Here is a 13,064-nt window from a genome sequence, read left to right as displayed (position 1 = left end):
AGTGAGAATGGAGGAGTAAGGGGGGTTCACACTGGGAATGAGAATGGGGGAGTAAGGGAGGGTCCCACTGGGAATGAGAATGGGGGAGTAAGGGAGGGTCCCATTGGGAGTGAGAATGGGGTAGTAAGGGGATGGTCCCACTGGGAGTGAGAATGGGGTAGTAAGGGGGGTCCCACTGGGAGTGAGAATGGGGGAGTAAGGGAGGGTCCCACTGGGAATGAGAATGGGGGAGTAAGGGAGGGTCCCACTGGGAGTGAGAATGGGGGAGTAAGGGGGGTCCCACTGGGAGTGAGAATAGGGTAGTAAGGGGGGGTCCCACTGGGAGTGAGAATGGGGGAGTAAGGGAGGGTCCCACTGGGAATGAGAATGGGGGAGTAAGGGAGGGTCCCACTGGGAGTGAGAATGGGGGAGTAAGGGAGGGTCCCACTGGGAGTGAGAATGGGGTAGTAAGGGGGGGGGGTCCCACTGGGAGTGAGAATGGGGTAGTAAGGGGGGGGTCCCACTGGGAGTGAGAATGGGGGAGTAAGGGGATGGTCCCACTGGGAGTGTGAATGGGGTAGTAAGGGAGGGTCCCACTAGGAGTGAGAATGGGGGAGTAAGGGAGGGTCCCACTGGGAGTGAGAATGGGGGAGTAAGGGGATGGTCCCACTGGGAGTGAGAATGGGGGAGTAAGGGGATGGTCCCACTGGGAGTGAGAATGGGGTAGTAAGGGGGGGGTCCCACTGGGAATGAGAATGGGGTAGTAAGGGAGGGTCCCACTAGGAGTGAGAATGGGGGAGTGAGGGATGGTCCCACTGGGAGTGAGAATGGGGGAGTAAGGGGAGGGTCCCACTGGGAGTGAGAATGGGGGTGTAAGGGGATGGTCCCACTGGGAGTGAGAATGGGGGAGTAAGGAGGGTCCCACTGGGAGTGAGAATGGGGGAGTAAGGGGGGTCCCACTGGGAGTGAGAATGGGGTAGGAAGGGGGGGTCCCACTGGGAGTGAGAATGGGGGAGTAAGGGAGGGTCCCACTGGGAATGAGAATGGGGGAGTAAGGGAGGGTCCCACTGGGAGTGAGAATGGGGGAGTGAGGGAGGGTCCCACTGGGAGTGAGAATGGGGTAGTAAGGGGGGGGGTCCCACTGGGAGTGAGAATGGGGTAGTAAGGGGGGGGTCCCACTGGGAGTGAGAATGGGGGAGTAAGGGAGGGTCCCACTGGGAGTGAGAATGGGGGAGTAAGGGGATGGTCCCACTAGGAGTGAGAATGGGGGAGTAAGGGATGGTCCCACTGGGAGTGAGAATGGGGGAGTAAGGGGATGGTCCCACTGGGAGTGTGAATGGGGTAGTAAGGGAGGGTCCCACTAGGAGTGAGAATGGGGGAGTGAGGGATGGTCCCACTGGGAGTGAGAATGGGGGAGTAAGGGGATGGTCCCACTGGGAGTGAGAATGGGGTAGTAAGGGGGGGGTCCCACTGGGAATGAGAATGGGGTAGTAAGGGAGGGTCCCACTAGGAGTGAGAATGGGGGAGTGAGGGATGGTCCCACTGGGAGTGAGAATGGGGGAGTAAGGGGAGGGTCCCACTGGGAGTGAGAATGGGGGAGTAAGGGGATGGTCCCACTGGGAGTGAGAATGGGGGAGTAAGGAGGGTCCCACTGGGAATGAGAATGGGGGAGTAAGGGGATGGTCCCACTGGGTGAGAATGGGGTAGTAAGGGGGGTCCCACTGGGAGTGAGAATGGGGGAGTAAGGGAAGGTCCCACTGGGAATGAGAATGGGGGAGTAAGGGAGGGTCCCACTGGGAGTGAGAATGGGGGAGTAAGGGGATGGTCCCACTAGGAGTGAGAATGGGGGAGTAAGGGATGGTCCCACTGGGAGTGAGAATGGGGATGGTCCCACTGGGAGTGAGAATGGGGTAGTAAGGGGGGGGGGTCCCACTGGGAATGAGAATGGGGTAGTAAGGGAGGGTCCCACTAGGAGTGAGAATGGGGGAGTGAGGGATGGTCCCACTGGGAGTGAGAATGGGGGAGTAAGGGGAGGGTCCCACTGGGAGTGAGAATGGGGGAGTAAGGGGATGGTCCCACTGGGAGTGAGAATGGGGGAGTAAGGGAGGGTCCCACTGGGAGTGAGAATGGGGTAGTAAGGGAGGGTCCCACTGGGAGTGAGAATGGGGTAGTAAGGAGGGTCCCACTGGGAGTGTGAATGGGGGAGTAAGGGGGGTTCCCACTGGGAGTGAGAATGGGGGAGTAAGGGGGGTCCCACTGGGAGTGAGAATGGGGAAGTAAGGGGGGTCCCACTGGGAGTGAGAATGGGGGAGTAAGGGAGGGTCCCATTGGGAGTGTGAATGGGGGAGTAAGGGAGGGTCCCACTGGGAATGAGAATGGGGGAGTAAGGGAGGGTCCCACTGGGAGTGAGAATGGGGTAGTAAGGAGGGTCCCACTGGGAGTGAGAATGGGGGAGTAAGGGAGGGTCCCACTGGGAGTGAGAATGGGGGAGTAAGGAGGGTCCCACTGGGAGTGAGAATGGGGGAGTAAGGGAGGGTCCCACTGGGAGTGAGAATGGGGGAGTAAGGAGTGTCCCATTGGGAGTGAGAATGGGGTAGTAAGGAGGGTCCCACTGGGAATGAGAATGGGGGAGTAAGGGAGGGTCCCACTGGGAGTGAGAATGGGGGAGTCAGGGGATGGTCTCACTGGGAATGAGAATGGGGGAGTAAGGGGGGGTCCCACTGGGAGTGAGAATGGGGGAGTAAGGGGATGGTCCCACTGGGAGTGAGAATGGGGGAGTAAGGGGGGGGTCCCACTGGGAGTGAGAATGGGGGAGTAAGGGGGGGTCCCACTGGGAGTGTGAATGGGGGAGTAAGGGGGGGTTCCACTGGGAGTGTGAATGGGGTAGTAAGGGAGGGTCCCACTGGGTGAGAATGGGGGAGTAAGGAGGGTCCCACTGGGAGTGAGAATGGGGGAGTAAGGAGTGTCCCATTGGGAGTGAGAATGGGGTAGTAAGGAGGGTCCCACTGGGAATGAGAATGGGGGAGTAAGGGAGGGTCCCACTGGGAGTGAGAATGGGGGAGTCAGGGGATGGTCTCACTGGGAATGAGAATGGGGGAGTAAGGGGGGGTCCCACTGGGAGTGAGAATGGGGGAGTAAGGGGATGGTCCCACTGGGAGTGAGAATGGGGGAGTAAGGGGGGGGTCCCACTGGGAGTGAGAATGGGGGAGTAAGGGGGGGTCCCACTGGGAGTGTGAATGGGGGAGTAAGGGGGGGTCCCACTGGGAGTGTGAATGGGGTAGTAAGGGAGGGTCCCACTGGGTGAGAATGGGGGAGTAAGGAGGGTCCCACTGGGAGTGAGAATGGGGGAGTAAGGGAGGGTCCCACTGGGAGTGAGAATGGGGGAGTAAGGAGTGTCCCATTGGGAGTGAGAATGGGGTAGTAAGGAGGGTCCCACTGGGAATGAGAATGGGGGAGTAAGGGAGGGTCCCACTGGGAGTGAGAATGGGGGAGTCAGGGGATGGTCCCACTGGGAGTGAGAATGGGGGAGTAAGGGGGGGGTCCCACTGGGAGTGAGAATGGGGGAGTAAGGGGGGGTCCCACTGGGAGTGTGAATGGGGGAGTAAGGGAGGGTCCCACTGGGAATGAGAATGGGGGAGTAAGGGAGGGTCCCACTGGGAGTGAGAATGGGGGAGTGAGGGAGGGTCCCACTGGGAGTGAGAATGGGGTAGTAAGGGGGGGGTCCCACTGGGAGTGAGAATGGGGTAGTAAGGGGGGGGGTCCCACTGGGAGTGAGAATGGGGGAGTAAGGGGGGGTCCCACTGGGAGTGTGAATGGGGGAGTAAGGGGGGGTCCCACTGGGAGTGTGAATGGGGTAGTAAGGGAGGGTCCCACTGGGTGAGAATGGGGGAGTAAGGAGGGTCCCACTGGGAGTGAGAATGGGGGAGTAAGGGAGGGTCCCACTGGGAGTGAGAATGGGGGAGTAAGGAGTGTCCCATTGGGAGTGAGAATGGGGTAGTAAGGAGGGTCCCACTGGGAATGAGAATGGGGGAGTAAGGGAGGGTCCCACTGGGAGTGAGAATGGGGGAGTCAGGGGATGGTCCCACTGGGAGTGAGAATGGGGGAGTAAGGGGGGGGTCCCACTGGGAGTGAGAATGGGGGAGTAAGGGGGGGTCCCACTGGGAGTGTGAATGGGGGAGTAAGGGAGGGTCCCACTGGGAATGAGAATGGGGGAGTAAGGGAGGGTCCCACTGGGAGTGAGAATGGGGGAGTGAGGGAGGGTCCCACTGGGAGTGAGAATGGGGTAGTAAGGGGGGGGTCCCACTGGGAGTGAGAATGGGGTAGTAAGGGGGGGGGTCCCACTGGGAGTGAGAATGGGGGAGTAAGGGAGGGTCCCACTGGGAGTGAGAATGGGGGAGTAAGGGGATGGTCCCACTAGGAGTGAGAATGGGGGAGTAAGGGATGGTCCCACTGGGAGTGAGAATGGGGGAGTAAGGGGATGGTCCCACTGGGAGTGAGAATGGGGTAGTAAGGGGGGGGGGGTCCCACTGGGAATGAGAATGGGGTAGTAAGGAGGGTCCCACTGGGAGTGAGAATGGGGGAGTAAGGGAGGGTCCCACTGGGAGTGAGAATGGGGGAGTAAGGAGTGTCCCATTGGGAGTGAGAATGGGGTAGTAAGGAGGGTCCCACTGGGAATGAGAATGGGGGAGTAAGGGAGGGTCCCACTGGGAGTGAGAATGGGGGAGTCAGGGGATGGTCCCACTGGGAGTGAGAATGGGGTAGTAAGGGGGGGGGGTCCCACTGGGAATGAGAATGGGGTAGTAAGGAGGGTCCCACTGGGAGTGAGAATGGGGGAGTAAGGGAGGGTCCCACTGGGAGTGAGAATGGGGGAGTAAGGAGTGTCCCATTGGGAGTGAGAATGGGGTAGTAAGGAGGGTCCCACTGGGAATGAGAATGGGGGAGTAAGGGAGGGTCCCACTGGGAGTGAGAATGGGGGAGTCAGGGGATGGTCCCACTGGGAGTGAGAATGGGGGAGTAAGGGGGGGGTTCCACTGGGAGTGAGAATGGGGGAGTAAGGGGGGGTCCCACTGGGAGTGTGAATGGGGGAGTAAGGGAGGGTCCCACTGGGAATGAGAATGGGGGAGTAAGGGAGGGTCCCACTGGGAGTGAGAATGGGGGAGTGAGGGAGGGTCCCACTGGGAGTGAGAATGGGGTAGTAAGGGGGGGTCCCACTGGGAGTGAGAATGGGGTAGTAAGGGGGGGGGTCCCACTGGGAGTGAGAATGGGGGAGTAAGGGAGGGTCCCACTGGGAGTGAGAATGGGGGAGTAAGGGGATGGTCCCACTAGGAGTGAGAATGGGGGAGTAAGGGATGGTCCCACTGGGAGTGAGAATGGGGGAGTAAGGGGATGGTCCCACTGGGAGTGAGAATGGGGTAGTAAGGGGGGGGGGTCCCACTGGGAATGAGAATGGGGTAGTAAGGGAGGGTCCCACTAGGAGTGAGAATGGGGGAGTGAGGGATGGTCCCACTGGGAGTGAGAATGGGGGAGTAAGGGGAGGGTCCCACTGGGAGTGAGAATGGGGGAGTAAGGGGATGGTCCCACTGGGAGTGAGAATGGGGGAGTAAGGGAGGGTCCCACTGGGAGTGAGAATGGGGTAGTAAGGGAGGGTCCCACTGGGAGTGAGAATGGGGTAGTAAGGAGGGTCCCACTGGGAGTGTGAATGGGGGAGTAAGGGGGGTTCCCACTGGGAGTGAGAATGGGGGAGTAAGGGGGGTCCCACTGGGAGTGAGAATGGGGGAGTAAGGGAGGGTCCCATTGGGAGTGTGAATGGGGGAGTAAGGGAGGGTCCCACTGGGAATGAGAATGGGGGAGTAAGGGAGGGTCCCACTGGGAGTGAGAATGGGTAGTAAGGAGGGTCCCACTGGGAGTGAGAATGGGGGAGTAAGGGAGGGTCCCACTGGGAGTGAGAATGGGGGAGTAAGGAGGGTCCCACTGGGAGTGAGAATGGGGGAGTAAGGGAGGGTCCCACTGGGAGTGAGAATGGGGGAGTAAGGAGTGTCCCATTGGGAGTGAGAATGGGGTAGTAAGGAGGGTCCCACTGGGAATGAGAATGGGGGAGTAAGGGAGGGTCCCACTGGGAGTGAGAATGGGGGAGTCAGGGGATGGTCTCACTGGGAATGAGAATGGGGGAGTAAGGGGGGGTCCCACTGGGAGTGAGAATGGGGGAGTAAGGGGATGGTCCCACTGGGAGTGAGAATGGGGGAGTAAGGGGGGGGTCCCACTGGGAGTGAGAATGGGGGAGTAAGGGGGGGTCCCACTGGGAGTGTGAATGGGGGAGTAAGGGGGGGTCCCACTGGGAGTGTGAATGGGGTAGTAAGGGAGGGTCCCACTGGGTGAGAATGGGGGAGTAAGGAGGGTCCCACTGGGAGTGAGAATGGGGGAGTAAGGGAGGGTCCCACTGGGAGTGAGAATGGGGGAGTAAGGAGTGTCCCATTGGGAGTGAGAATGGGGTAGTAAGGAGGGTCCCACTGGGAATGAGAATGGGGGAGTAAGGGAGGGTCCCACTGGGAGTGAGAATGGGGGAGTCAGGGGATGGTCTCACTGGGAATGAGAATGGGGGAGTAAGGGGGGGTCCCACTGGGAGTGAGAATGGGGGAGTAAGGGGATGGTCCCACTGGGAGTGAGAATGGGGGAGTAAGGGGGGGTCCCACTGGGAGTGTGAATGGGGGAGTAAGGGGGGGTCCCACTGGGAGTGAGAATGGGGGAGTAAGGGGGGGGTCCCACTGGGAGTGAGAATGGGGGAGTAAGGGGGGGTCCCACTGGGAGTGAGAATGGGGGAGTAAGGAGGGTCCCACTGGGTGAGAATGGGGGAGTAAGGGAGGGTCCCACTGGGAATGAGAATGGGGGAGTAAGGGAGGGTCCCACTGGGAGTGAGAATGGGGGAGTAAGGAGGGTCCCACTGGGTGAGAATGGGGGAGTAAGGGAGGGTCCCACTGGGTGAGAATGGGGGAGTAAGGGAGGGTCCCATTGGGAGTGAGAATGGGGGAGTAAGGGAGGGTCCCACTGGGAGTGAGAATGGGGTAGTAAGGGGGGGGTCCCACTGGGAGTGAGAATGGGGAAGTAAGGGGATGGTCCCACTGGGAGTGAGAATGGGGGAGTAAGGGGGGGGTCCCACTGGGAGTGAGAATGGGGGAGTAAGGGGGGTCCCACTGGGAGTGAGAATGGGGTAGTAAGGGGGGTCCCACTGGGAGTGAGAATGGGGGAGTAAGGAGGGTCCCACTGGGAGTGAGAATGGGGGAGTAAGGGGGGTCCCACTGGGAGTGAGAATGGGGGAGTAAGGAGGGTCCCACTGGGAGTGAGAATGGGGGAGTAAGGGGGGTCCCACTGGGAGTGAGAATGGGGGAGTAAGGAGGGTCCCATTGGGAGTGAGAATGGGGTAGTAAGAGGGGTCCCACTGGGAGTGAGAATGGGGTAGTAAGGGGGGTCCCACTGGGAGTGAGAATGGGGGAGTAAGGGGGGTCCCACTGGGAGTGAGAATGGGGGAGTAAGGGAGGGTCCCACTGGGAGTGAGAATGGGGGAGTAAAGGGAGGGTCCCACTGGGTGAGAATGGGGGAGTAAGGGGAGGGTCCCACTGGGAGTGAGAATGGGGTAGTAAGGAGGGTCCCACTGGGAGTGAGAATGGGGTAGTAAGGAGGGTCCCACTGGGAGTGAGAATGGGGTAGTAAGGGGGGTCCCACTGGGAGTAAGAATGGGGGAGTAAGGGGGTGGTCCCATTGGGAGTGAGAATGGAGGAATAAGGGGGGTCCCACTGGGAGTGAGAAAGGGGGAGTAAGGGGGTGGTCCCATTGGGAGTGTGCATGGTTTGTGTGAAGGAGAAAGGGGGGTCCATTTGGGGGTATGGAGCATGGGAGTGACTGGGAAGGGTGGGGTCCCAGTGAGAGTCCGGATGATGGGAGTGAATAGGAAGGGTGGGGTCCCAGTGATAGTCATAATGATGGGAGTGACTGGGAAGGGTGGGGTCCCTGTGATAGTCCAGATGATTTGAGTGACTGGGAAGGGTGGGGTCCCAGTGAGAGTCCGGATGATGGGAGTGAATGGGAAGGGTGGGGTCCCAGTGAGAGTCCGGATGATGGGAGTGAATGGGAAGGGTGGGGTCCCAGTGATAGTCCGGATGATGGGAGTGACTGGGAAGGGTGGGGTCCCAGTGAGAGTCCGGATGATGGGAGTGAATGGGAAGGGTGGGGTCTCTGTGAGAGTCCGGATGATGGGAGTGAATGGGAAGGGTGGGGTCCCTGTGAGAGTCCGGATGATGGGAGTGACTAGGAAGGGTGGGGTCCCAGTGAGAGTCCGGATGATGGGAGTGAATGGGAAGGGTGGGGTCCCAGTGATAGTCCGGATGATGGGAGTGAATGGGAACGGTGGGGTCCCAGTGATAGTCCGGATGATGGGAGTGACTGGGAAGGGTGGGGTCCCAGTGAGAGTCCGGATGATGGGAGTTAATGGGAAGGGTGGGGTCTCTGTGAGAGTCCGGATGATGGGAGTGAATGGGAAGGGTGGGGTCCCAGTGAGAGTCCGGATGATGGGAGTGACTGGGAAGGGTGGGGTCTCTGTGAGAGTCCGGATGATGGGAGTGACTGGGAAGGGTGGGGTCCCAGTGAGAGTCCGGATGATGGGAGTGACTGGGAAGGGTGGGGTCCCACTGAGAGTCCGGATGATGGGAGTGACTGGGAAGGGTGGGGTCTCTGTGAGAGTCCGGATGATGGGAGTGACTGGGAAGGGTGGGGTCCCAGTGATAGTCCGGATGATGGGAGTGAATGGGAAGGGTGGGGTCCCTGTGAGAGTCCGGATGATGGGAGTGAATAGGAAGGGTGTGGTCCCAGTGAGAGTCCGGATGATGGGAGTGACTGGGAAGGGTGGGGTCCCAGTGAGAGTCCGGATGATGGGAGTGAATGGGAAGGGTGGGGTCCCAGTGATAGTCCGGATGATGGGAGTGAATGGGAAGGGTGGGGTCCCAGTGAGAGTCCGGATGATGGGAGTGAATAGGAAGGGTGTGGTCCCAGTGAGAGTCCGGATGATGGGAGTGACTGGGAAGGGTGGGGTCCCAGTGAGAGTCCGGATGATGGGAGTGAATGGGAAGGGTGGGGTCTCTGTGAGAGTCCGGATGATGGGAGTGAATGGGAAGGGTGGGGTCCCAGTGATAGTCCGGATGATGGGAGTGAATGGGAAGGGTGGGGTCCCTGTGAGAGTCCGGATGATGGGAGTGAATGGGAAGCGTGGGGTCCCAGTGAGAGTCCGGATGATGGGAGTGAATGGGAAGGGTGTGGTCCCAGTGATAGTCCAGATGATGGGAGTGAATGGGAAGGGTGGGGTCCCTGTGAGAGTCCGGATGATGGGAGTGAATGGGAAGGGTGGGGTCCCAGTGAGAGTCCGGATGATGGGAGTGAATGGGAAGGGTGGGGTCCCAGTGATATTCCGGATGATGGGAGTGAATGGGAAGGGTGGGGTCCCAGTGATAGTCCGGATGATGGGAGTGAATGGGAAGGGTGTGGTCCCAGTGATAGTCCGGATGATGGGAGTGAATGGGAAGGGTGGGGTCCCAGTGATAGTCCGGATGATGGGAGTGACTGGGAAGGGTGTGGTCCCAGTGATAGTCCGGATGATGGGAGTGACTGGGAAGGGTGTGGTCCCAGTGATAGTCCGGATGATGGGAGTGACTGGGAAGGGTGGGGTCCCTGTGATAGTCCGGATTATGGGAGTGACTGGGAAGGGTGGGGTCCCTGTGAGAGTCCGGATGATGGGAGTGACTGGGAAGGGTGGGGTCCCAGTGATAGTCCGGATGATGGGAGTGAATGGGAAGGGTGGGGTCCCAGTGATAGTCCGGATGATGGGAGTGAATGGGAAGGGTGGGGTCCCTGTGAGAGTCCGGATGATGGGAGTGACTGGGAAGGGTGGGGTCCCAGTGATAGTCCGGATGATGGCAGTGACTGGGAAGGGTGGGGTCCCAGTGATAGTCCGGATGATGGGAGTGACTGGGAAGGGTGGGGTCCCTGTGAGAGTCCGGATGATGGGAGTGACTGGGAAGGGTGGGGTCCCAGTGATAGTCCGGATGATGGGAGTGACTGGGAAGGGTGGGGTCCCAGTGATAGTCCGGATGATGGGAGTGACTGGGAAGGGTGGGGTCCCAGAGAGAGTCCGGATGATGGGAGTGAATGGGAAGGGTGGGGTCCCAGTGATAGTCAGGATGATGGGAGTGAATGGGAAGGGTGGGGTCCCAGTGAGAGTCCAGATGATGGGAGTGACTGGGAAGGGTGGGGTCCCTGTGATAGTCCGGATGATGGGAGTGAATGGGAAGGGTGGGGTCCCAGTGATAGTCCGGATGATGGGAGTGACTGGGAAGGGTGGGGTCCCAGTGATAGTCCGGATGATGGGAGTGAATGGGAAGGGTGGGGACCCAGTGGTAGTCCGGATGATGGGAGTGACTGGGAAGGGTGGGGTCCCAGTGAGAGTCCGGATGATGGGAGTGAATGGGAAGGGTGGGGTCCCTGTGAGAGTCCGGATGATGGGAGTGAATGGGAAGGGTGGGGTCCCTGTGAGAGTCCGGATGATGGGAGTGACTGGGAAGGGTGGGGTCCCAGTGAGAGTCCGGATGATGGGAGTGACTGGGAAGGGTGGGGTCTCTGTGAGAGTCCGGATGATGGGAGTGACTGGGAAGGGTGGGGTCCCAGTGATAGTCCGGATGATGGGAGTGAATGGGAAGGGTGGGGTCCCTGTGAGAGTCCGGATGATGGGAGTGAATGGGAAGGGTGGGGTCTCTGTGAGAGTCCGGATGATGGGAGTGAATGGGAAGGGTGGGGTCCCAGTGATAGTCCGGATGATGGGAGTGAATGGGAAGGGTGGGGTCCCTGTGAGAGTCCGGATGATGGGAGTGAATGGGAAGCGTGGGGTCCCAGTGAGAGTCCGGATGATGGGAGTGAATGGGAAGGGTGTGGTCCCAGTGATAGTCCGGATGATGGGAGTGAATGGGAAGGGTGGGGTCCCTGTGAGAGTCCGGATGATGGGAGTGAATGGGAAGGGTGGGGTCCCAGTGATAGTCCGGATGATGGGAGTGACTGGGAAGGGTGGGGTCCCAGTGATAGTCCGGATGATGGGAGTGACTGGGAAGGGTGGGGTCCCAGAGAGAGTCCGGATGATGGGAGTGAATTGGAAGGGTGGGGTCCCAGTGATAGTCAGGATGATGGGAGTGAATGGGAAGGGTGGGGTCCCAGTGAGAGTCCAGATGATGGGAGTGACTGGGAAGGGTGGGGTCCCTGTGATAGTCCGGATGATGGGAGTGAATGGGAAGGGTGGGGTCCCAGTGATAGTCCGGATGATGGGAGTGAATGGGAAGGGTGGGGACCCAGTGATAGTCCGGATGATGGGAGTGACTGGGAAGGGTGGGGTCCCAGTGATAGTCCGGATGATGGGAGTGAATAGGAAGGGTGGGGTCCCAGAGAGAGTCCGGATGATGGGAGTGAATGGGAAGGGTGGGGTCCCAGTGGTAGTCCGGATGATGGGAGTGACTGGGAAGGGTGGGGTCCCAGTGAGAGTCCGGATGATGGGAGTGAATGGGAAGGGTGGGGTCCCTGTGAGAGTCCGGATGATGGGAGTGAATGGGAAGGGTGGGGTCCCTGTGAGAGTCCGGATGATGGGAGTGACTGGGAAGGGTGGGGTCCCAGTGAGAGTCCGGATGATGGGAGTGACTGGGAAGGGTGGGGTCTCTGTGAGAGTCCGGATGATGGGAGTGACTGGGAAGGGTGGGGTCCCAGTGATAGTCCGGATGATGGGAGTGAATGGGAAGGGTGGGGTCCCTGTGAGAGTCCGGATGATGGGAGTGAATGGGAAGGGTGGGGTCTCTGTGAGAGTCCGGATGATGGGAGTGAATGGGAAGGGTGGGGTCCCAGTGATAGTCCGGATGATGGGAGTGAATGGGAAGGGTGGGGTCCCTGTGAGAGTCCGGATGATGGGAGTGAATGGGAAGCGTGGGGTCCCAGTGAGAGTCCGGATGATGGGAGTGAATGGGAAGGGTGTGGTCCCAGTGATAGTCCGGATGATGGGAGTGAATGGGAAGGGTGTGGTCCCAGTGATAGTCCGGATGATGGGAGTGACTGGGAAGGGTGTGGTCCCAGTGATAGTCCGGATGATGGGAGTGAATGGGAAGGGTGTGGTCCCAGTGATAGTCCGGATGATGGGAGTGAATGGGAAGGGTGGGGTCCCAGTGATAGTCCGGATGATGGGAGTGACTGGGAAGGGTGTGGTCCCAGTGATAGTCCGGATGATGGGAGTGACTGGGAAGGGTGGGGTCCCTGTGATAGTCCGGATTATGGGAGTGACTGGGAAGGGTGGGGTCCCAGTGAGAGTCCGAATGATGGGAGTGACTGGGAAGGTTGGGGTCCCTGTAAGAGTCCGGATGATGGGAGTGAATGGGAAGCGTGGGGTCCCAGTGAGAGTCCGGATGATGGGAGTGACTGGGAAGGGTGGGGTCCCAGTGATAGTCCGGATGATGGGAGTGACTGGGAAGGGTGGGGTCCCTGTGAGAGTCCGGATGATGGGAGTGACTGGGAAGGGTGGGGTCCCAGTGATAGACCGGATGATGGGAGTGAATGGGAAGGGTGGGGTCCCAGTGATAGTCTGGATGATGGGAGTGAATGGGAAGGGTGGGGTCCCTGTGAGAGCCCGGATGATGGGAGTGACTGGGAAGGGTGGGGTCCCAGTGATAGTCCGGATGATGGGAGTGACTGGGAAGGGTGGGGTCCCAGTGATAGTCCGGATGATGGGAGTGACTGGGAAGGGTGGGGTCCCAGTGATAGTCCGGATGATGGGAGTGACTGGGAAGGGTGGGGTCCCAGTGATAGTCCGGATGATGGGAGTGACTGGGAAGGGTGGGGTCCCAGAGAGAGTCCGGATGATGGGAGTGAATGGGAAGGCTGGGGTCCCAGTGATAGTCCGGATGATGGGAGTGACTGGGAAGGGTGGGGTCCCAGTGATAGTCCGGATGATGGGAGTGAATAGGAAGGGTGGGGTCCCAGAGAGAGTCCGGATGATGGGAGTGAATGGGAAGGGTGGGGTC

The 13,064-nt window shown here is 59.6% G+C and overlaps 1 protein-coding gene across 6 annotated transcripts in view; it reads left to right on the top strand.

The window, feature by feature from the left end:
* LOC132385452 (C-Jun-amino-terminal kinase-interacting protein 4-like) overlaps nucleotides 1-13,064 on the top strand; it is a 173,608-nt gene that overhangs the window by 83,928 nt on the left and 76,616 nt on the right. The gene's annotated exons all lie outside the window — the stretch shown is intronic.

The sequence above is a fragment of the Hypanus sabinus genome (genome assembly GCF_030144855.1).
Source record: "Hypanus sabinus isolate sHypSab1 chromosome 24 unlocalized genomic scaffold, sHypSab1.hap1 SUPER_24_unloc_1, whole genome shotgun sequence".
Lineage (NCBI taxonomy): Eukaryota > Metazoa > Chordata > Chondrichthyes > Myliobatiformes > Dasyatidae > Hypanus > Hypanus sabinus.
This window is presented reverse-complemented; position numbering and strand designations above follow the sequence as displayed.